At 37.3% G+C, this 23,201-nt stretch overlaps 1 long non-coding RNA gene across 1 annotated transcript in view; it reads left to right on the plus strand.

Moving 5' to 3' along the window:
- Positions 1-23,201, plus strand: part of LOC105481737 (uncharacterized) — a 98,755-nt gene that overhangs the window by 66,140 nt on the left and 9,414 nt on the right. The window contains exon 2 of the long non-coding RNA XR_987153.2: positions 21,473-21,638. This is a non-coding gene — a long non-coding RNA (uncharacterized lncRNA). The remainder of the gene's footprint in view (positions 1-21,472; positions 21,639-23,201) is intronic.

Consider the following 23,201-nt stretch of genomic DNA (forward strand, 5'->3'; position numbering starts at 1 on the left):
TTAACTTCTCACTTTTCTTTTGAAAAATTTTTAAACTTTCATCTATTATATTTATTTTTTTCCCATACCATTTAACTATTTTTTTTTTTTTTTTTTTTTTTTTTGAGAAGGAGTCTCGCTCTGTCTCCCAGGCTGGAGTGCGGTGGCGCGATCTCCACTCACTGCAAGCTCCACCTCCCGGGTTCACGCCATTCTCCTGCCTCAGCCTCCCATGTGGCTGGGACTACAGGCGCCTGCCACCGCGCCCGGCTAATTTTTGTATTTTTAGTAGAGACGGGGTTTCACCGTGTTAGTCAGGATGGTCTCGATCTCCTGACCTCGTGATCCGCCCATCTCGGCCTCCTTAACTATTTTTTTTTTTTAAAATGGAGTCATGGTTTTATTTCAAGAATTCAATATCTTTAATTATTTTTCTAAAGATAATAATTTTACTTTTTGAGTTTTTTCTGCCCCATGCATTTTCTCTCTTATTTTGAGTTACTGTGTATGAATGCTGGTGTCTTTTTGTGAGTTTTGGTCTTCTTTTTGGAGTTAGAATGATTTCTTTTTCTCTTTTTTTGGTGGGGGGCAGGGATGGAGTCTTGCTCTGTTGTCCAGGCTAGAGTGCAATGTCGTGATCTCAGCTCACTGCAACCTCCACCTCCTGGGTTCATGCAATTCTTGTCTCAGCCTACTGAGTAGCTGGGGCTACAGGCGCCTGCCACCACACCTGCTTAATTTTTGTATTTTTAGTAGAGATGGGGTTTCACCATATTGGCCAGGTGGGTCTTGAACTCTTGACCTCAGGTGATCCACGCACCTCGGCCTCCCAAAAATACTGGGATTATAGGTATGAGCTGCTGCACCTGCCCAGGAGTTAGAGTGATTTCTGACTGCCTCCAAAGTAAGGCAGTAAAGTATTGTGTCTGTTAGACCAGCTATAATATTGAGGTATCCCCAAATCTATTATTTTCTTTTTTTTTAGAGAAGATTCTTCGATCTTCTGCCTTGATGGGCAGGGCATAGCCAGTAAGGATGGGTGAAGAGGTCTCACTCTTAGGCACGAGTGCTGCACCTCACCCCTTACCCTCTGTGCCTGTCTCTGAGCCAAGACCTTTCTGGTATGATTTCTGCAGGGAGTAAACCTCTCACTTCTTGCAGGGGTATAGGAGGAGTAGTCACCATGGTTGAACAGGGTGAAAGAGGGACTAGTTCCTCTGATAGCTCCATGTCTAAAGTGTCAGCCTCATATGTTTTAGCTGTCTTCGTTCTCTCATTTCTTACCCTCCTTGGCATCCCAATTTCTGGCTGCAGCCCTTAGCCTTTTCTGGGTTCTGGGAGGTGAATTGGCTTGTTTCTTATATGGCACTTTTTGTATTCAGATGCTAGTTTTCCACTTTCTCCACTCTCCTAGGTTGCTTACCATTCCCCTATCTGCTTTTCAGTTCAAATATGGATTACTAGTACCCATCACTATGTCTGATCCTACCCTCTTTGTCCTTGAGTGTTTACCACTTTTCTTCTTTAGTCTCTTTCTTGAGTCATCTCAGGACATCTGTAGCCCAATTCATGTTTGTCCACATGCCCAGGTTTAACTTCCATTGGAGTGTGCTTTACAACAGAAAGGAAGGCTTGTAACAGGTTTGGACAGGGTTTCCTGGGCCATTTCTTTCTTTGGTGAAGCTGCTTCCTCAAATCTTAACACCAGAAATAGCCTATTACTTCCATACCTTCATATCACAATGCAGACTCTGGTCCCAGAAAAAAGGAGGGCTGTGTTTCCTTCCCCCATACTCTCATTTCCTGTCCTGGTAATGAGATTCTTCGATCTTCTGCCTTGATGGGCAGGGCATTCCACAGGAGGACATGATCTAGCCTTGTGGTCCCAAAGTTAAACAGTTGTCTGGCTGCTTCACCACACTTCCTGGATTCTGAGTGATTTAGGATTAAGTTACATCACATGTGACATTAGCAGCCCTGGATATATTGCTCCAAGCTCCATTCAATTTCTTTTCAGCCTCTTCTTGGCAGTAGTTTAGAAATCTTGTGGTCCAGGCTAAAGCTGGTTCTCCCTCGTCAAAGACAGTTGGAGACAATGTGTAGGAATGATGATCAGTGCAACAGAACTAGCACTTAGTACTTGTAGAGCAGTTAAAACCATTTCAGCTCAGGAAACTGAGAAAAGAACTGAAGTTTCTTCCTTCCCTTCTTCTCCTCCTCCTCCCTTCTTCTCCTCCTCTTCCCTTCCTCTCCTCCTCCTCCCTTCTTCTCCTCCTCCTCTTCTTCCCTCCCTCTCCCTCTCCCTCTCCCCCTCCCTCTGCCTCTCCCTCTCCCCCTCCCTCTCCCTCTCCCTCTCCCTCTCCCTCTCCCCCTCCCCTCCTCCTCCCCTCCTCCTCCCCCTCCTCCCCCTCCTCCCCCTCCCCATCCTCCTCTTCCTCCTCCTTTCTTCTTATCCTGATCATGAGGAACGAAGAGGTCCCAGCCTTCCCTTGGAGGAATCCTGCTCTGTTACAATTCTGAAAGCCAGGAAGATCTCCATTACCTCTAACCTAAATTGCCTCTGACTTAATTCAATGCTATTTTATTGTATTCAGTTCACCATGAAAAGGGAAAATATAGTAAGTTTCAATTTCATGGAAATCCTTCATACACTTGAAGATGATCATTAAGCCACTCCAGGTTTTCCTTCTGTAGCCTAAGCAACCCTGACAAAAATCTTTCAGAAATGATTTTTAGATTGTGTTGGAGGAGTGATACTTCTTTCAATAAAATGTGATCTCGATGCTTCCAGAATTCTTTCATCTCTGTTGCTTTTCTGGCCATGCGATTTTTTTTTTTTCTAACTAAGCGTGCATTTCAATCCTACTTTATAAACTTCATTTACAATGTTTAGCACTTACATACTCAAAACATATGGGCCTGAAAAAGTATACAACTTTACTCTAAATTAAAGCAGACACCACAGCAATTCAAAAGTGATCACTAACTGACTTTGGTCTTATGAAAACAAACTTTGGTCTCTCAGGCTGAGTTTCTTCTTTCAGAGGTTCTCAATTGAGAGAACAGCCTGTGTATAGAAGAGTGTTTTTGCGCAGACACTGCTTGAAAGCAGTTAGCATTAAGTGTGCCTGTGTGGTTAGTGCAAGCTAAACAAAGAAACAGTAAAAGCACAGCTTTAATCAAGTCCAGTTGAGAAGAAAGTCTTAGGGATTGTGTCTGGGATAAGAAGAATTATACTGAAAAGCAATTTTCTGCAAGCTTCACTAACAACATACATGTATCTCACAGTTTCTATTTTCAGTGAGAAAATATGCCATAAAATGACTAATAAGTGTCCATGGTATTTCTTCTTTATTTTTAATTTTTGTGGGCCCATAATGGTTATACATATTTATAGGGTACATATGATATTTTGATATAAGTGTATGATATGTAATAATCAAATTTGAGTAATTGGGATATCATTCACCATAAACATTTATTATTTCTTTGTGTTGGGAACATCATAAGTCTTCTCTTCCTAGCTATTTGGAAATATACAAAAATTTATTGTTAACTGTAGTCTACAAAAAATTGTTAACTATTGTGCTACTGAACACTAGAGTTTTATTCGTTCTATCTAACTGTACTTTTGTACCCATTAACCAACCTGTCTTCAATCCTTGCCCCAACAAACCTTCCCAGCCTCTGGTAACCATCATTCTATTCACTACCTCTGTAAGATCAGTTTTTTAATCTCCCACATGTGAGTGGGAAACATGAAATATTTGTCTTTCTATGCTTGACTTATTTCAGTTAACATAATGTCCACCAATTCCATTCATATTGCTGCAAATGACAGGATTTCCTTCTTCTTTGGGGCTGAATAATATTCCATTGTGTGAATATACCATATTTACTTATTAATTAATCTGTTGATGGAGACTTAGGTTGATTCCATGTCTTGACTATTGTGAATAGTGCTGCAGTAAACATGAAAGTGCAGATATCTCTTTGATATACTGATTTCTTTTTTTTTTTTTTTGGCTGTATGTAGAGGACAGTGGGATTGTTAGATCATATGGTAATTCGATTTTTAGCTTTTTTTTTTTTTTTAAGTACCTCAACCTTTATTTAGGTCACTGCTCACTACACGCAAGTCCTAAAAAAAAAAGGTTTTTTTCATACATATAGGCTTATCATTTATAACAGTAAGTTATAAATGATATTTATATCATTTATAGAGATTCATTATAATACAATAAAGAAAATTATCAAAATACCATAAACTTTCACCTGCCTTTCTTCAAGGTTACAGTCTCAAATGACTCATAAACTAATCTGCAATGAGGTCTACATAAAAGTGAAATGATGGTATCATAGTTAAGTGTTGTATCATTTTATCACTGCCAGTTAATGTAACGGTATTTATCTAACAGGAACTTTTTATAAAACTTAACTATTCTTTAAAATACTCTAGCAGGAAAAATAAAGTGGTGGGGGAATTAAAAATAGATAAAACAAGAACAACGAAAATTTGAATTGTTAAAGTAAGGTGATGGATATAGTGTTGCATTACTATTCTATTTTGCATATGTTTGAACATTTTCTATTATATGATATTTTGAAAAGGTGTTAAGAAAAATAAAAAGAAATATAAACCTGTGCACAATCATTCATCATATCAACTAATGTAACACAATTAAGCTAATAGCCACTTTTTCTTTTTCTTTTTTCTGAGACACAGCCTCGCTCTGCTGCCCAGGCTGGTGTGCAGTGGGGCTATCTTGGCTCACTGCAGCCTCTGGCTCCTCAGTCCAAGCGATTATCCTGCCTCAGCCTCCTAAGTAGCTGGGACTACAGTCACGCGCCACCATGCCCAGTTAATTTTTGTGTTATTAGTAGAGATGGTGTTTCACCATGTTGGCGAGGCTTGTCTCGAACTCATGACCTCAAGTGATCCACCCACTTTGGCCTCCCAAAGTGCTGGGATTACAGGCATGGGCCACCAGGCCCGGCCCAGTTTCTTCCTTTTATATATATATATATATATATATATATTTATTATTATTATTATTATACTTTAAGTTCTAAGGTACAGGTGCCTAACATGCAGGTTTGTTACATATGTATACTTGTGCCATGTTGCTGTGCTGCACCCATCAACTCATCCTTTACATCAGGTATAACTCACAATGCAATCCCCCCTCCCCCCTCCCCATAATAGGCCCCGGTGTGTGATGTTCCCACCTATGAGTGAGAACATGCAGTGTTTGGTTTTAAAGAACCTGCCTACTCTCTTCTTAGTACCTGTGGTAATTTAAATTCTCATCAACAGTCCATGAGCATTTCCTTTTCTCCACATCTTCACTAGCATATGTAAGACGACACTTGTATTTTTAGGACAAGAGGGGTAAAGGAGGTGGTCTGGGCCAAGGCAGTATTTTGTAAGTGAAAAAGACCTTATCTCTTTTCAACTTGTACTTTAACTCATGACCCACATTTTGTCTTTCAAATGCTATGTCAACATTCAAAGGCAGAGTAGCAAGAAAGTTTGAGGTGTGGAATAAAACTGTGACACACAATAGTGTTTCCTTCTTTACATGTTCAAAAGAGAGCAAAGGATTCTAATGGAAATGCTAAATGTTTTGCCACATGAATATATTTATACCAGTAATGAAATGGTTTACTAAATAATTTTTTAGAAATGTTACATTAAGATGGCTGTACAGAACATGGATTTGGAGAATATAATTTTAAAGACATTGCATATAGATATCTGACTCAAGAAATTATTTTCTAAAAAATAATGTAAAACTTAAAAGTGTAATGTTTTTCCATGGTATGCAATGGGCAAAATCCAAAGAGCTGGAAAAATCTGATGAAATGAATGATCCATTTTTTTCTCTGTAAAAATGTTAGAACGGGGTCAGGGAAGAGCCTCTAGATTAAAAGAGATTTAAGAGATGAATCAGCCAATTTTAATATATAGACTTTATTTAGATTCTGATAAAATAAATTGTAAACAAAGTTGCACAGAACTTATAAGACACTTTACAAAATGTAACCAATGACAGCATATTTCATAATGTTAAAGAATTCATTTTATTCAGGTGTTACAATGTTTAAAACATAATTTCAATTATTTGGAGTACATACTGAAATCTATACATATAAAATAAGTTAAAGAATTTGACTCAGAAATTTGGTCTTGGAAATAAAGCCAACGGACAACTCTTAAAACCTAATTTCGAGTATTTTAAGAAATTCCTGTCACAAACAAATACATTTTTAGGTTTCTTGGTATTTACAAATGATTGCATTCAGGAGAAAATAATCTTTCCTACTAAGAGAGTAAAGGGGAAAACCACGCATTCAATTTGTAGAAAAAAAGCCATTTTAGTTATTTCTATTTTTATTCGTGGCAAAGTATACCCGAGTTGGCCTATTTTTCCATTTAAGCCTATTTATTATTGCCATCCAACGTTCATTAGATGTTTTTGCTCCTCTGGGAGGAAATACCCTTTAATGCCCCTTTCTAACTACAGGGCTATTGTGCAGAGATGCTACCTGGTGTATGTCTGGAAGATAGCAGATTGTAGATCCCAGGCAGGCTTTGTGGGGTCATACTGCTGGATGAATGACTTTGAGGATATCACTTCCTGTAACTCTTTTTTTTTGGGGGGGGTACCATGTTATAACTATTTTTATTACACTTTAAGTTCTAGGGTACATGTGCACAACGTGCAGGTTTGTTACATATGTATACATGTGCCATGTTGGTGTGCTGCACCCATTAACTCGTTATTTACATTAGGTATATCTCCTAATGCTATCCCTCCCCCATCCTCCTACCGCAAAACAGGCCCCAGTGTGTGATGTTCCCCTTCCTGTGTCCAAATGTTCTCATTTTTCAGTTCCCACCTATGAGTAACAACATGCGGTGTTTGGTTTTTTGTCCTTGCAATAATTTGCTGAGAATGGTGGTTTCCAGCTTCATCCACGTCACTACAAAGGACATGAACTCATCCTTTTTTATGGCTGCGTGGTATTCCATGGTGTATATGTGCCACATTTTCTTAATCCAGTCTGTCATTGATGGACATTTGAGTTGGTTCCAAGTCTTTGCTATTGTGAATAGTGTCGCAATAAACATACGTGTGCATGTGTCTTTATAGCAGTGTGATTTATAATCCTTTGGGTATATACCCAGTAATGGGATGGCTGCATCAAATGGTATTTCTAGTTCTAGATCCTTGAGGAATCGCCACACTGTCTTCCACAACAGTTGACCTAGTTTACATTCCCACCAACAGTGTAAAAGTGTTCCTATTTTTCCACATCCTCTCCAGCACCTGTTGTTTCCTGTCTTTTTAATGAACGCCATTCTAACTGGTGTGAGATGGTATCTCATTGTGGTTTTGATTTGCATTTCTCTGATGGCCAGTGATGATGAGCATTTTTTCATGTGTCTGTTGGCTGCATAAATGTCTTCTTTTGACAAGTGTCTGTTCATATCCTTTGCCCACTTTTTGATGGGGTTGTTTGTTTTTTTCCTTGTAAATTTGTTTGAGTTCTTTGTAGATTCTGGATATTAGCCCTTTGTCAGATGAGTAGATTGCAAAAATTTTTTCCCAATCTGTAGGTTGTCTGTTCACTCTGATGGTAGTTTCTTTTGCTGTGTAGAAGCTCTTTAGTTTAATTAGATCTCATTTGTCAATTTTGGCTTTTGTTGTCATTGCTTTTGGTGTTTTAGACATGAAGTCCTTGCCCATGCCTATGTCCTGAATGGTATTGCCTAGGTTTTCTTCTAGGGTTTTTATGGTTTTAGGTCTAACATTTAAGTCTTTAATCCATCTTGAATTAATTTTTGTATAAGGCCTAAGGAAGGGATCCAGTTTCAGCTTTCTACATATGGCTAGCCAGTTTTCCCAGCACCAGTTGTTACAGTTAAGTCTTGAATCCATTTTGATTTTATTTTTCTATGCAGTGAGTGATACTGTCTCGTTTCATTCTTATGCATGTAGATATACAGTTTTCACAGAACAATTTATTGAAGAGACTGTCTTTTCACCCATATAGATTGTTGATGCCCTTATTGAAAATGTGTTGGTTGTTAATATGTGGATTTATTTCTGAGTTCCCTATTCTGTTCCATTGGTCTATATTTCTGCTTTTGTGCCATTACCACGCTGTTTGGTTACTATAGCTTTGTAGTATATTTTGTAGTGTAGTAGTGTGATGCTCCTGTTTTTGCTAAAATTAGCTTTTGTTATTCTGGGTATTTTGTATATACTCATAAAATTTTAGGGTCGTTTTTTCTGTTTTTGTGAACAATGACATTAGTATTTTGAAAAGGTTTGCATTTTATCTATAGAATGCTTTGCTTAGTATGATCATTTTCAAAACATTAATTCCTCCAAACCATAAACATGAAATGTCTTTCCATTTTTGTGTGCTCTTCAATGTCTTTTATCAATGTTTTGTAGTTTTTATTGTAGAGATCTTCCATGTCTTTGGTTAAGTTTATTTGTAGATTTTTCTTTATAGCTCTTGTAAATGGGATTGCTTTCTTGACTTCTTTTGTAGACTGTTTGCTTTTAGCACACAAAATGCTACTGATTTTTGTATGTGAATTTTTGTATCCTGCAATTTTACTGAATTTATTTATTAGTTCTAACAGTTTTCTGGCAGAGTCTTTAGGTTTTTCTAAGCATAAGATTATGTTGTCTGTAAACAAAGAAAATTTGAGTTCTTACTTTCTCTTTGGATGCCCTTTATTGACTTTCTTGGCTAATTTTCTGAATAGGACTTCTAGTACTATGTTAAATAAAAATGGCAAAAGTAGGTATTCTTATCTTGTTCCAGATGTTAGAGGGAAGGCTTTTAATTTTCCCCCATTGAGTATAATGATAGCTGTGGGTTTATTGTACATGGGCTTTATTATTTGAGGTATGTTCCTCCTATAAGCAGTTTGTTGAGAGTTTTTATCATGAAGGAATATTGAATTTTATTGAATGCGTTTTTGGCATCTATTCAAGCGATCACATAATTTTTATCTTTGATTCTGTTAATGTGATATATCACATTTATTGATTCACATATGTTGAACCATCCTTGCATGCCTAGGATAAACCCCACTTGATCATGATGAATTCTTCCATAGCACAACAGATATGTTTCAGAATTCAGTTTCCCAGTATATTGTTGAGAATTTTTACATCTATGTTTATCAGTGATATGGGCCTGTAGTTTTGTTGTTGTTGTGTTTTTGTCTGATTTTGGCATCAGAGAAAGCCTGGCCTCAGAGAATGAGTTTGAAAGTATTTCTTCTTCCTCAGTGTTTTAGAATAGTTTAAGTAGAATTGTTACTATTTCTTCTCTTAAATGTCTGGTAGAGTTCAGCAAACATTCTTAAATGTCTGGTAAAGCCATCAAGTCCTCAGCTTTTCTTTGATGAGAGACTTTTTATTATTGCTTTCATCTTGTTACTGGTTAGTCATGTGTTTGGGTTCTTTATTTCATCATGGTAAAATCTTAGTAGGTTGTATGCCCTTGGAATTTTTTCCTTTGGTCTAGGCTTTCCAATTAATTGGCATACAGTTGCTGATAAGTGTCTCTGATGATCCTTTGAATTTCTGTAGTAATGTTTACTTTTTCATCTCTGATTTTATTTATTTGAGCCTCTCTTTTTTTCTTAGTCTAAATAAAGGTTTTACAATTTTGTTTATCTTTTCAAAAAAATCCAACTTTTTGTCTTGTTGATCTTTTCTATTTTTCTTTAGTATCAATTTTATTTATTTATGGCTGATTTTTAAAATTTATTTTCTTATACTAATTTTGAGTTTGCTTTCTTCTTGCTTTTCTAGTTCTATCATTAGGTTGGTTGTTTGAAGTCTTCCTACTTTTTTAAAGAAGGCATGTACTGCTATAAACTTCCCTGTAAGAACTGCTTTATCTGTTTCCCATAGGTTTTGGTATGTTGTGTTTCCATTTTCATTAGTTTCAAGACAGTTTTATATTTCTGTCTTAATTTCTCTGTTGACCACTTGTTCATTCAGGAGCATGTTGTTTTATTTTTATGTATTTGTATTGTTTCCAAAGTTCCTCTTGTTATTGATTTCTAGTTTTATTGCATTGTGGTCAGAAAAGATAGTTGCTATGATTTTGATTTTTTAAATTTGTTAAGACTTGCTTTGTGGTCTAATACATCTGATCTATCCTTGAGAACATTCCCCGTGTTGATGAGGCGAATGAGTATTCTGCAGCTGTTGGGTGAAATGTTTGTATGTGGTATTTTGACATGATTGACCTTCAGATTTCAGATATGCACTTTTAACTAGGAACCAATATCATATAAAAAGGTTTACTACATTTATTAGTCTGTCTTCATGCTGCTGATAAAGACATACTCGAGATGGGATAATTTATAAAGAAAGAGACATTTAATGGATTCACAGTTTGACGTGGCTGGGGAGGCTTCACAATCGTGGTGGAAGGTGAAAGGCGTGTCTCACATGGCAGAAGACAAGAGAATGAGAGCCAAGTGAAAGGTGTTTCCCCTGATAAAACCATCAGATCTTGTGAGACTTATTCACTACCATGAGAACAGCATGGGAGGAACTGCCCCCATGATTCACTTATCTCCAGCTAGGTCCCTCCCATGACACAAGGGAATTACTAGAGCTGAAATTCAAGATGAGATTTGCATGAGGACACAGCCAAACCACATCACTACATAAGAATTATTTAGTAAATATTAAGTCCTGAAAATAGAAACACATACTTAATTATGTCTGAAATATGGGAAGCTATTTATTTCATGATCCTTGTAATGGACATTGTCTATTTTTATGTTCAGAATCTATATCTATATTATCTGTATCTATATCATCTTTATGAAAACTCCTTTTACTAAGAAAAACCATTGCATGGGATTTGGATGGAGTGACTTCCTCTCCCACTCCCATGCCTGACCCCTATAAAGGGTTAGACACATGATACAGGACTTGTGTAGCTGAACACTATATTCCCTTAGTCTCAGTGACTGCCTCATGAGCAGACATGTGTTCCAAACAGTGGTATTTTTAGGATTTTTTTGACCAGTCCCAAATAAAGAAAGATGGACATTTGGGGTATTAAAAATCCCTGATATACAAAGAAGCAAGAACTACTGTGTCAATAAATTCTGCCCTCTAACTGACGTTTTTTGTTTTTCTTTTTTGTTTGGCTTGGCCAGTTTGATTTGAATTTCTATGGCAATTAAAAGTCCAATTAATAGGATCCACTGGAAACATTATATACAAGGACAATGAAATCTGAATTCACAAGTGATTTGTCTAAGTCAGCATACACCTGGTTAGCAGGGGACCTATGCTTGACATTGAGCTCTCTTAATATTTGTTCTCTGATCTCGTATTTCCTGGTTACCTGCAATGTATCAGACTCTGGTGGCACGGTGGTAAGCCTCTCCTCATAAAGCTTACAGTCGATTTCTCTTTACTTCTCCATGTCAGTCTGAGAAATGTTTTGATGAAGCTGTATATTTCTAAACAGTTTAGTCTACAAGACAGTATTTCCAAAAGTACTATTTTGTTACAATAAATTTAACTGCAGAGGATATAGTGAAAGGTTTTCCACGGAAGCATAAATATTAAATTTAAATCTTAAAGCTTTTTAAACCTTTAATTTTATAGCTAAAATAAAATAAGAAGTAGGAAAATTAAGCCACTCTCCTGTATTCATACTCTCTTCAGTTTATTAGAGTTTTGTTGCTTAGTTCATTAAGAAGACTACATACAAGAAATAGTGAACTTTTTCTTAACCATATTCATATAATAGATGCAATATATCTTTTGTTACAAACACAATTCTTAGAATCTTACCTTAAATATCTTAAGTGCTATATAAATACTATTAGTGGAATGATTACTATGAAAATGTGTAATTGCCAGCTGTTTGTATTGCGATAATGATACAAGAAACCTAAGATTCTTCTGATTCTTTCACTGTGCCTCAGTGTTTCAATAACTCTTCACCTCTTGCCTAATTCAAATGGCCCCAAACAGTTAATCTCCAAACCTCCCATCAAGGCAGGGAAACCAAGTTCTAAAATGACTAAAATGAAAATGCTAAGTCTGACGTCCACCTGACTTTTTATCTATTTGATTCAAATGTTTATTTTCACATACCAATTTATTAGGTAAAGGAGGCAAATAGATAATGTACAGAACTTTAATTATTAAGATAGATCTATTTATTCTTAAATAAGCAGGTGATGTTTTCGGTTTTTGCTTTAAATATGTGCAATTTATTTTATGTTGATTAAATCTAAATAAAACTGTTTACAAAACCAAAATGTATGAGATAGATCTAAATAAGCCAATTCCTACTCACAGGAAAGATGTCCACAATGTATTGAGTGGATGAAAACATATAAAGTGATAGCCATATCTTTTGTTAAATACACGTAAGTGGAAAATGTTAACTTTGACTGTGGGAATACAAGGAGTTTTCACTTTTAAGTTTAAATGCTACCAAGATAACTCCCAATGATTCCTACTTCCTGCAATGAGCATAGCCAAGATAACTCCCAATGATTCCTACTTCCTGGGATTCACTTTCTTTGCAGTTCCCTCCCATGTTGTATCAGGGTTTTCTGTGACCAGCAGAATGTGGCAGAAGTGAGGATATGTCACTTATTAAACACATCTTGAAAAGAATCATTTCTTCCTTTTTATTTCTTGCTTGGATTGTTTGCTCTGGAGGATACAAAAGTGGCTTTATGGCAAGGTACACATGGAGGACTGAAGCCTCCTGCCAATAGCCATGTAAGTGAGCGATCTTAGTAGAGGATCCTCCAACCACAGCCCAACCTTCAGATGACTGCAGCCCTGTGTGACATTTGACTGCAACCTCATAAGGAACCCAGAGAACCATTCATTTGAGCCATTCCCATATTCCAGATTCTTAGAAACTGTGTATAGTAATAAATATTTGCTGTTTGAAGACATTAAGATGTGGGGAACCTTGTTACATAGAAATAATTAATACAACTTATATCACTTTTCTATTTATTATATGTGTGATTATATATATTCATACAGACATACATACACATAAAACAGCTGTATTGAGGTATAATTGACATATAAAATATATATTTAAATTATATAATTTGTTAATTGTGTGCATGACATAAATGGTGTATATACGTGTGTGTGTATATATACACACACACACACAAACATGTATATATCCTAAGTCATCACTAAAATCAAGATAATAAACACACTCATCATGCCCCCCACAATTTCCTTATGCCCTGCTGTTATCATTCCTTCTTGACCTGCTGTATTCCTGTCATAAGGTAACCACTGTCTACTTTCTTTTACTATAGATTATTTTGTATTTTCTAGGATTATGTGTAAACAGAATCACACAGTATGTACTTACTTGGTTTGACTGCATTCACTCAATCTCAATGAATTATTTTGAGATGCATTCACATTAATCCATCCACATAGAAATAGTTCATTCCACTTTATTGGTGAGTAGTAATGCATTTTATATACAGTATTGGATATCCCACAATTTGTACATTCACCTGTTTATGGGAATTTGGATTCTTTAAAGTTTTGGACTATTAAAAAGCTTCTATGAATTTTGTGCACAAATCTTTACTGAATATTTGCTTTCTTTTCTCTTCAGTAAATACCTGGCAGAGGAAATTATATCATAGGTGTATATTTAACTTTTTAAGAAACTGCCAAGCTGTTTTCAAAAGTGTTTGTGTCATTTTACATTCCTGGAGAGTTTCAATTTTTTCACATCCTTGGTCATATTTGGTATAGTCATATTGTTAAATTTCAGTCATCCTAATAGATGTGTAGTTGTATCTAATTATAACTTTAATATGCATTTTAATGACTAATGAGGTTGAACATCTTTTTCATGTACTTAATTGCTATCCATATTTTTTGTGAAGTGTCTGTTAAGTCTTTTGCACAATTTTTTATTGTGTTGTTTTAAAAATTTTGTATTCTTTTTATGTTCTTTATCAGAGATATGGTTTACAAATTTTTGTAACTTGCCCTTTGATGCATTTAATAGTGTCTTCCTCAAGCAGAAGTTTTACATTTTTGTGAAGTTCAGCTTATCAGTTTTTTAAATAAGATAATTATTTGCTTTTCTGGGGAAAACTTTCAAATAAAGATTGGCAATAAGTGTTTTTAATAATAAAAGTTATATAGGAAAATGCAGAAATCACCTACAAAAATTAAAATCAGCCATAATATCACTGGCCAGAGATAATCAGTGGTTTTCTAGCACACATTTCATCCCTCTACCTTTTTAATAATGGAATCCAAATATGTTCTTTTGAAATCTGCTTAACATATCATATCACAAATGAGTTTTCATATTAATATATTCTATAATGTAATTTTTAATAAAGCCATAGTGGTATCCTCAAAATTCAGAAACATACAGAATGTATTCTTGCATATCAATCAAATTCAGAAAATTATTGAAAGAAATTTAAAACTGAATAATTGATAATTAAATTGGAGCTTTTCTTTAAATTATTTAAAATAGAAAAGGATTAACTTGTGACTGCTTTTCTTTTGGTATATTTCAGCATTTTTAGGGTTTCTATGTTAGTAATGTACCTAAATTTATAATTACACTTTCCTACATATAGAAGAGAAAAATAATTTTGGAATTGAGTTTTTTTTTTTCCATTACAGTGGAGATTTTGATATAAACAAATATTTAAAATTCAAGATGTAGTCATTTTAGAAGGAGACAGGAGATGAAAATTAGGAGGTATAAATGAAAATGTTTTGCCTAAAGTTGCTGGATCCTGATTCCCATAGTCACTCAGAATAATGTTGCTGGAACCTATCCAACATTATACAAACTTTCAGGCTCATTGAAATGGAGACAAATAATATATTTTGAAAACTGCATGAAATCCATCCATAAATAACCAAATTAAGCCTTTCAAGATGGAGATAACTTTCTATAAGATTCAAATCAATTCCATGAATGATTCAATAAGGCTGACAGCATTTCAGCCATCCAAAACCATCCAGACAGACTGGAAAACACGTTAATCTTCTTGTAGAAAAATGTGACCCAAGAGAAATGAAACTGTATTAATTTGGTTTGTTGTTAGGAAAAAGTACTAGCCAAGTTTTACAACTAATTTTTCCATTTTCACTGTGAAAGAAAATGAAAGTAAGGAGGCTATAAGTCAGTTCTACTGGGTCAGTTATGACAGGTGTTTTAACACCGTTTTGTTTTCTTTCTTGTCTTTTTTTTTTTTTTTTTGACAGAGTCTTGCTCTCTCGCCCAGGCTGGAGTGCAGCAGTGTTGAGAGTTGACAATGTGCTAGCAGCCTTCACTCTCAGTGCCTCCTCGGCCTCAGCGTCCACTCTGGCGGCACTTGAGTAGCCCTTCAGCCCGCCACTGCACTGGGGGAGCCCCTCTCTGGACTGGCCGAGGCCAGAGCCGGCTCCCTCTGCTTGCAGGGAGGTGTAGGGGGAGAGGCACGGGCGGGAACCGGGGCTCTCTGCAGGCAAGTCCAGGCCAGCGCTAGTTCCCCCGGGGCTCGGGCGCAAGCTCCTCGGGCCCCACACACGAAGCCGCAGGCCGGGGCCACGGGCCCAGGGCAGTGAGGGGCTTAGCACCCGGGCCAGCAGCTGCAGAGGTGGTGCCGGGTCTCCCAGCAGTGCCGGCCCCGGGGTGCTGCACTCAAATTCTTAGCTGCCTCCCCGCAGGGCAGGGCTCGGGACCTGAAGCCCACCATGTCTGAGCTCCCGCCCTGTGGTGGGATCCCACGGGGCCCAGCCTCATGACAGGCACCACCCCCTGCTCTGGGGCACCCGGTTGCATCGACAGCCTAAGGGCTGAGGAGTGCAGGCACGGCCAGGGACTGGCGGGCAGCCCCACCTGCAGCCACTGTGCAGGATCCACTAGGTGAAGCCAGCTGGGCTCCTGAGCTGGGTGGGGACTTGGAGAACTTTTCCGTCTAGCCCTCTGTGTCTAGCACAAGGATTGTAAATGCACCAATCACCACTCTGTGTCTTGCTCAGGGTTTGTAAATACACCAGTCAGTACTCTGTATGTGTACTCTGTGTCTAGCCCAAGGATTGTAAATACACCAATCAGTACTCTGTGTCTAGCTCAAGGTTTGTAAATACACCAACTGGTACTCTGTATCTAGCTAACTCTGTGTCTTGCTAACCTAGTGGGGACTTGGAGAACTTTTCTGTCTAGCACTCTGTGTCTAGCTCAAGGATGGTAAATGCACCAATCAGCACTCTGTCAAGATGGACCAGTCAGCTCTCTGTAAAATGGGCCACTCAACAGGATGTGGGTGGGGCTAGATAAGGGAATAAAAGCAGGCTGCCAGAGGTAGCTAGCGGCAATCAGCCTTCCACACTGTGGAGGGTTTGTTCTTTCGCTCTTTGCAATAAATCTTGCTGCTGCTCATTTTTTGGGTCCATGCCACTTTTAAGAGCTGTAACACTCACCGCGAAGGTCTGCAGCTTCACTCCTGAAGCCAGCAAGACCACGAACCCACCAAGAATGAACAACTCCAGACTTGCCGCCTTTAAGAGCTGTAACACTCGCTGTGAATGTCTGTGGCTTCACTCCTGTCAGTGAGACCAGAACCTACCAGAAGGAATAAGCTCCAGACACATCTGAACGTCTGAAGGAAAAAACTCCGGACTCACTGTCTTTAAGAGCTATAACACTCACCCCTAGGGTCCGCGACTTCATTCTTGAAGTCAGTGAGACCCAAGAACCCACCAGTTCCGGACACAGTGTGATCGCGGCTCACGGCCACCTCTGTCGCCCAGGCTGCAGTGCAGCACTGTGATCGCAGCTCACCACAGACTCCATCACCTGGTTTCAAGTGATTCTCCTGCCTCAGCCTCCAAAGTAGCTGGTATTACAGGTCCATGTCATCACACCCTGTTAATTTGTGTATGTGTATTTTTAGTAGAGACAGCGTTTCACCCTGTTGTCCAGGCTGGTCTAGAGAACTCTTGACCTCAAGTGATCCGCCTGCCTCAGCCTCCCAAAGTGCTGAGATTACAGGCGTGAGCCACCACGCTGGACTAACACAATTTTCCAAGAGCAAAATGCCAACAGAGGATGCTAGATGAGGCCGCACTGATAGGATTTTGTAATTAGAGAACTGGGACACCCACATGAGTTTTGACCAAGCTGAAAATTGTTAAGTATTGACCAAATTAGAAATAAATATGTGTATTCTCCAGTGGAAAACTACAGTCTTAGAAATCATGCTAATGAATGTTTGGAAGAGATACTGAGCACTTTCCCTGCCTTTTAAAATCCTCCCTACAGCTCATGGTCTGAAGCCCTAAACCTACATTTCCCACTCTCCTTTGATGTGGGATTTAAGTTTAATTCCGACAAAGGGATCAGTGATAAGAGATTTGAATGATAGAATTGAAGTGTTTTTTTTTGTTGTTGTTTGTTTTGTTTTTTTCTCTAGGAGCAAAACATGAGATGTTCTGCAGGATATAGACGTAAGGTTTGCAGCAGCATCTGGGTGAGCTTCTACAAATCACCTGCTATAGGCAACTGTAGGCTTCAGCTGAGAGCTTCAGGGATACCTTCCTTAATTCCCAAGCTTTCTGTTTTTCTGAAAGTCTGCAGTGGCATTCTGTGACCTTTATTCTTCCAGTCCTATTAACAGCTTTTTAAGTATCCAGTTCTCTTTAAGTATCCCTTCCTGCTAAAACAAGCAGAGTGGTGTCTGTTTTTCAGCAAAGGTGTGACAGATAGAAAGTTTAAATGTTAAGGTTACTTGATCGAATTCTTAGTGTCCACATATGGTGTACACACTGAAAATTTCATATAAGGCAAATATTTTCCATAACTTTGTTTCCTGTATTTAAGGTTGACAAGAAGCATGAGCAGTGGCATGGTTCTAGCTGTTCCATAACAAAATTTTGTTTACACAGTGTATTTAGAGGGTAAACGTGCAGGTTTCTTACATGAATGTATTGCATAGTGGTGAAGGTTAAGCTATACTGTACCCATCATCTGAATAGTAAACATTGTATCCAACCAGCAGTGTGTAAGCTTCCTTTTTCTCCACAACCTCACCAGCATCTGTTATATTTTGACTTTTTAATAATAGCCTTGCCTGCTTTTTACTGGGGTTATTTGCTTTTTTCTTGTTTAGATATTTGAGCTACTTATAGATTTTGGATATTAGCTCTTTGTTGGATGCATAGTTTGCAAATATTTTTCCCATTCTGTAGGTTGTCTGTTTACCCTGTTGCTTGTTTATTTTGCTGTGCAGAAACTTTTTTGTTTAAGTCATTTTTGTCTATTTTTGTTTTGTAGTGCTTACTTTTGAGGACTTGGTCATGCATTCTTTCCCTAAGCCAATGTTCAGAAGAGTTTTTGCTAGGTTTTCTTCTAGAACTTTTACAGTTTCACGTCTTATATTGAGATCTTTAGTTCATCTTGAGTTCATTTTTGCATATGGTGAGAGGTATGGTTCCAGATTTATTATTCTGCATATGGCTATCCAATTTTCCCAGCACCATTTATTGAATAGAGTGTCATTTCCCCACTGTATATTGTTGTTAAGTTTGTCAAAATCAGTTTGTTGTATGTGTGCGGCTTTATATCTGGGTTCTGTGTCTATTTTTATAACAGTACCATGCTGTTTTGGTTATCACATCCCTGAAGTATAATTTGAAGTAATTTGAAGTCAGGCATGTGATGGTTTTTTTTTTTTTTTTTTTTTTTTTTTTTTTTTTTTTTTTTTTTTTTTTTTGCTTTGGGTTGCTTTGGCTGTTCAGGCTCATTTTTGGTTCCATATGAATTTTAGGATTTTTTTCCTAATTATGTAGAAAAATGACATTGGTAATTTGATAAGGGTTGTATTAAATCTGTAAGTTGCTTTTGGACAGTTATGGTCATGTCAACAGCGTTGACTTTTCCAGCCCATGGGCATGGGATGTTTGTGTCATCTCTAATTTCTTTCATCAGTATTTTATAGTTCTCCTTATAGAGATCTTTTACCTCTCTGGTTAAATATATTCCTATGTTTTTATTTTTTGGTAGCTATTGTAAACAGGATTGCCTTCTTGATTTGATCCTTAGCTAGATTGTTATTGGTGTATAGAAATACTACTGATTTCTGTATATTAATTTTGGATCCTGAAACTTTACTGAATCAGTATATCAAATCTAAGAGTTTTTTGATGGAGTCTTTAGGTTTTTGTAGATATGAGATCATGTCATCAGCAAACAGGGATAATTTGACTTTTTGACTTTTTCTTTTCCAATTTGGGTGTCTTTTTTTCTCTCTTGTCTAATTGTTCTGGCAAGAACTTCCAGTACCATGCTGAATAAAAGGGGTGAAAGTGAGCATCCTTATCTTGTTTCAGTTCTTACAGGGGGTGCTTTCAACTTTTCTCCATTAAGTATAAAATTGGTTGAATAACAATATTTTAGTAGGAGTGTTGGAAACGTACATTCCTCATGAAGACAAAATATTGTGATAACATTATCTGGAATAGTTTTCTAGATTGATTATTTCAGGTAATTATCTGGTATAATTATCTAGGTTATCTAGATTTTCTGGGAGTGGGGGTGTACAAGGAGAGAAAACCTAGGACTTACAGTTCTTTCTTTTAGCTCCAGGCAAGATTGTTTCAGAGAAAGTTCTTATAGCAGCAGTCCAGAGACCAGAAAAAGACCCAATGAGAAAAAATATCCTGCCATAAAGTGTTACGAATGGCCAGATTTTTCTTCTGAATCAGTAAACAATAGAGAACAGAGAGATTTTTTTTATTTAGAAAAGGAACAATTTTAATCAGTGCTTTGATTGACCCTTTATCAAATACTTCACTAAGAGGACTAACTTTAAAAGAAATGTTTAGGACTTCTAACTCTGACAACCAAACTTAGTTGCAGGGAAACCATTTAGGGAAAAAAAAATGACATATATTGCAGGTCACACATTTTATTCAAAATTTTAGTAGCTTTATTGAGTCTCCCAGGGGAAAAGATACATCCTTAAATCTTAAGATTGTCTCCGTTATTGAATGAAATACTGGCAATGAGAAAACAGGTGCCACTTTGCAGTCATTAAAATATTAATAACTGAAGTTATTTGAGAGTAGGAGCACAAAGGCTGCTCTTTTGATCTTTTATCTATAAATTATGTGATGGGCTGAACTGCAGAATTTCCATGGATACATGTTAGCACGCATTTATCATTACACATATCTGACATTTAAGATAAGACTACAAAACAGCATTTGGGAACATAAAGCCAATAAAACAAACAATCTGAGCATTAATGAATTCAGAAGCTTGCCATGTTCCTGAATGGAAAAACAATATTTTTAACTGGCTAATTCATGTCATGTTAATATCTACATTTTCTATAATATGAATTTAAATGAGACATTTGTTTTTCTTTAACCTTTCAAACCTTATTCTGTACTTTATGTGGAAAAATAAGGACAACATAGCCAAAACATTTTGAAAAAGATGTGATGATTACCAATTCGGTGCTACCAAAGACTGAAAAGTATTGTAAGGGGCAGAGTGGCATAACAAACACGGCTTAAATAAATCATGCTGCATTCATGAAAGAGAATACGCCACAGCCACAAGAAAATTAGGTGCACAAACTGACCAGAAAAATGCTGGTGATACATTGTTAATGTGGGAAAAAAATCCTAGTAGACCAAAGTGTTTCACATGGTTATATTTGTGTAAAAACTGCACATGCATCTATAGACATATATGCAAATGCCTTCATTAGTGTAGAAAAACTTGGTAACACACCAAACTTCTAATGTGGTCATATTTAAAACATAGTGGGAGCCAATGTAGACATGTTCTTCCTAGTTCGTGTATGTGGGGTATGTGTGTTGAAGCGCACATGTGTGATATATAAGGTGATGACTTTATGGGTAATTTCCAAATTTTTTGGTATTTTCAGTATTATTCAAATTAAAACACAAAGAAATCTGTCATATACTACTTTCTCTTAGTGCACACACTTATAACTATACATTTATGCAAGAAAGAAACTTTGATATTTATAAACATGACTGCTATCTTTTAAGAAGCGCTCCCTTTTATAAAAATGGGCTTTGTTGCACTGAGAAATTTTGGTTTTGTGAGGACAATTTGGGATCAGGAGTCAGGAAAACCTGAATCATGATTCAGGTTTGCATGATTGCTATGATTCGGATGTGGCTTGTCACTGACAAAACTCATGTTGACATTTAATTGCCAATGTAAAAGTGTTGAGAAGTGGTGGGACCGTTAAGAGGTATTGTGGGTCCTGAAGGATCCACCCTGCAAGAGGAAATTAATGCAATCTCACTCTCAGTGGAACTGGATTAATCAGGAGACAGGTCTTTATAAAACAAGGCCTCCTCTCTTATTTGGTCTCTTCACATGAGCTCACTTCCTCTTTTCTGCTTTCTGCTTTCAGGGTGACATTGCTGTGACAGGCTGACATTGCTGTGGGCAGGAACTAGAGGGAGAACAATCTAAGAGACCTGATTCTCATCAGAAAGAGAATCTGCTATAATCCTCATCTTGAGAATGTATAATCTCTAATCCTCATCTTAGACTCACCTCTACCTGATGACTTACCGGTAAGCAATAACATGTGACTGAAATAGAGGTCTTGGAGCAGCCAGGTGTTTGCCATGGTGGGTTTGTTAAAATCAATATCACATTTATTTAGAAAAGAATACCGAGTCATACAGAATGTTCTCCCTGGCAAACCGGGTTGAGATGGGAAAGGAAGCTGTTTAATAAAATTTCTAATTTCTCTCTCTCACTCACTTTGATTTCTAATCTACTATATGTAAAAAAAGAAGTCTTTTTCTTTTCTAGCCACTGAGGTCAAGGTGCACTGGACTTTATTGAACAAAATGGATAGCTAATGAACATTGATAGGTTGTCCAGAAATTGTCAGTCCTGATCTCCTCACTACAACAAAGACCTTGCTTATAAGGCTCCTTTATATATGACCTGCGTAAAACACCTGCTATAGTACTTGGAAGAGAGCATGCTCAATAGACGACAATTGTTAAGTAGTAGTAGTAATAGCCTGAGATTATTCCAATTAGTTTGAAGTGAATAATCAATACAAATGAATGAAGTACCTGCTAGTCATAATTGCATGGGCGGACTTTCACCTGCTTGTAAGGATATGTTGCATCAGATACTCGTTGGTCTACACCAATATCGACAAGGTGAATGTACCCACTTTGATTGCTTTAGAATGACAGGACGCCCACTTCTTCCCTCCTGAGCCTGAGGATAAGCAGTCCCTGAGGCACATTACTAAATGCAAGTTTTGTTAGAAGGAGGAAGGGAGGAATGGCTACTAGACAAGCAACCAACAGTGTCTCTTACTATCCTCAGCTTTCCCACTTTTTTGTCTGCCACTTCCTAGCAAATCCCATAACCATATGGTTCTGAATTTAGTAGATGTGTGATGAAGTGAGCATTAAGAATTTCCATATGGAAGTCTTTTCTGTATGTCTCATGCAATTTTATGCTTTCAGACTTTCAGACATGCTGCTACCTTTGCTTGTCATTCCTTTATGTTTCTCATCTTATTCAGTCTTCAGATTTAGCCAAAGTATCCTTTCATTCATTTATTCAATCTAAATCTGACAAATATCTATTGTCTGTTATATGTTAGGCACGGAAAAATTATAGGCACAGCCTCTGATGGAGAAGATAGAGACATAAATCAACAATTAAAGCACAGCATAGAAAATGCTAATATGGAGGTAGGCATCTTAGCCCCTAGTCACCAAACCCACCTGAGATAGGAGGATAAACTTGTTGGAGGAGGAAGGCTTAAATGGTATCTGGAAGGGTGAGGAGTCACTAAGGCAGGCAGGAATAATAGTCCTGCCTATGTTCAATGTACAGGATTCTGAGAGAGTATGTGTGATGGTGAATTTTATGTGTCAATGTGACTGGGCTAAAGGATGCCCAGATAGCTGGAAAAAATGTTATTTCTGGGTATGTTTGTGAGGGTGTTTCTGGAAGTGATTAGCGTTTGAATCAGTAGATTGAGTAAAGAAGATCTGCCCTCACCAATGAGGGTGAACATTATCCAATCTCTTCTGGGCTCAAATGGAGCATAAAAGTCGAAGAAGGGCAAACCCTTTCTTTGAGCTGAGACATGGATCTCC

The sequence above is a fragment of the Macaca nemestrina genome, chromosome 16, assembly GCF_043159975.1.
Source record: "Macaca nemestrina isolate mMacNem1 chromosome 16, mMacNem.hap1, whole genome shotgun sequence".
Taxonomy (NCBI): domain Eukaryota; kingdom Metazoa; phylum Chordata; class Mammalia; order Primates; family Cercopithecidae; genus Macaca; species Macaca nemestrina.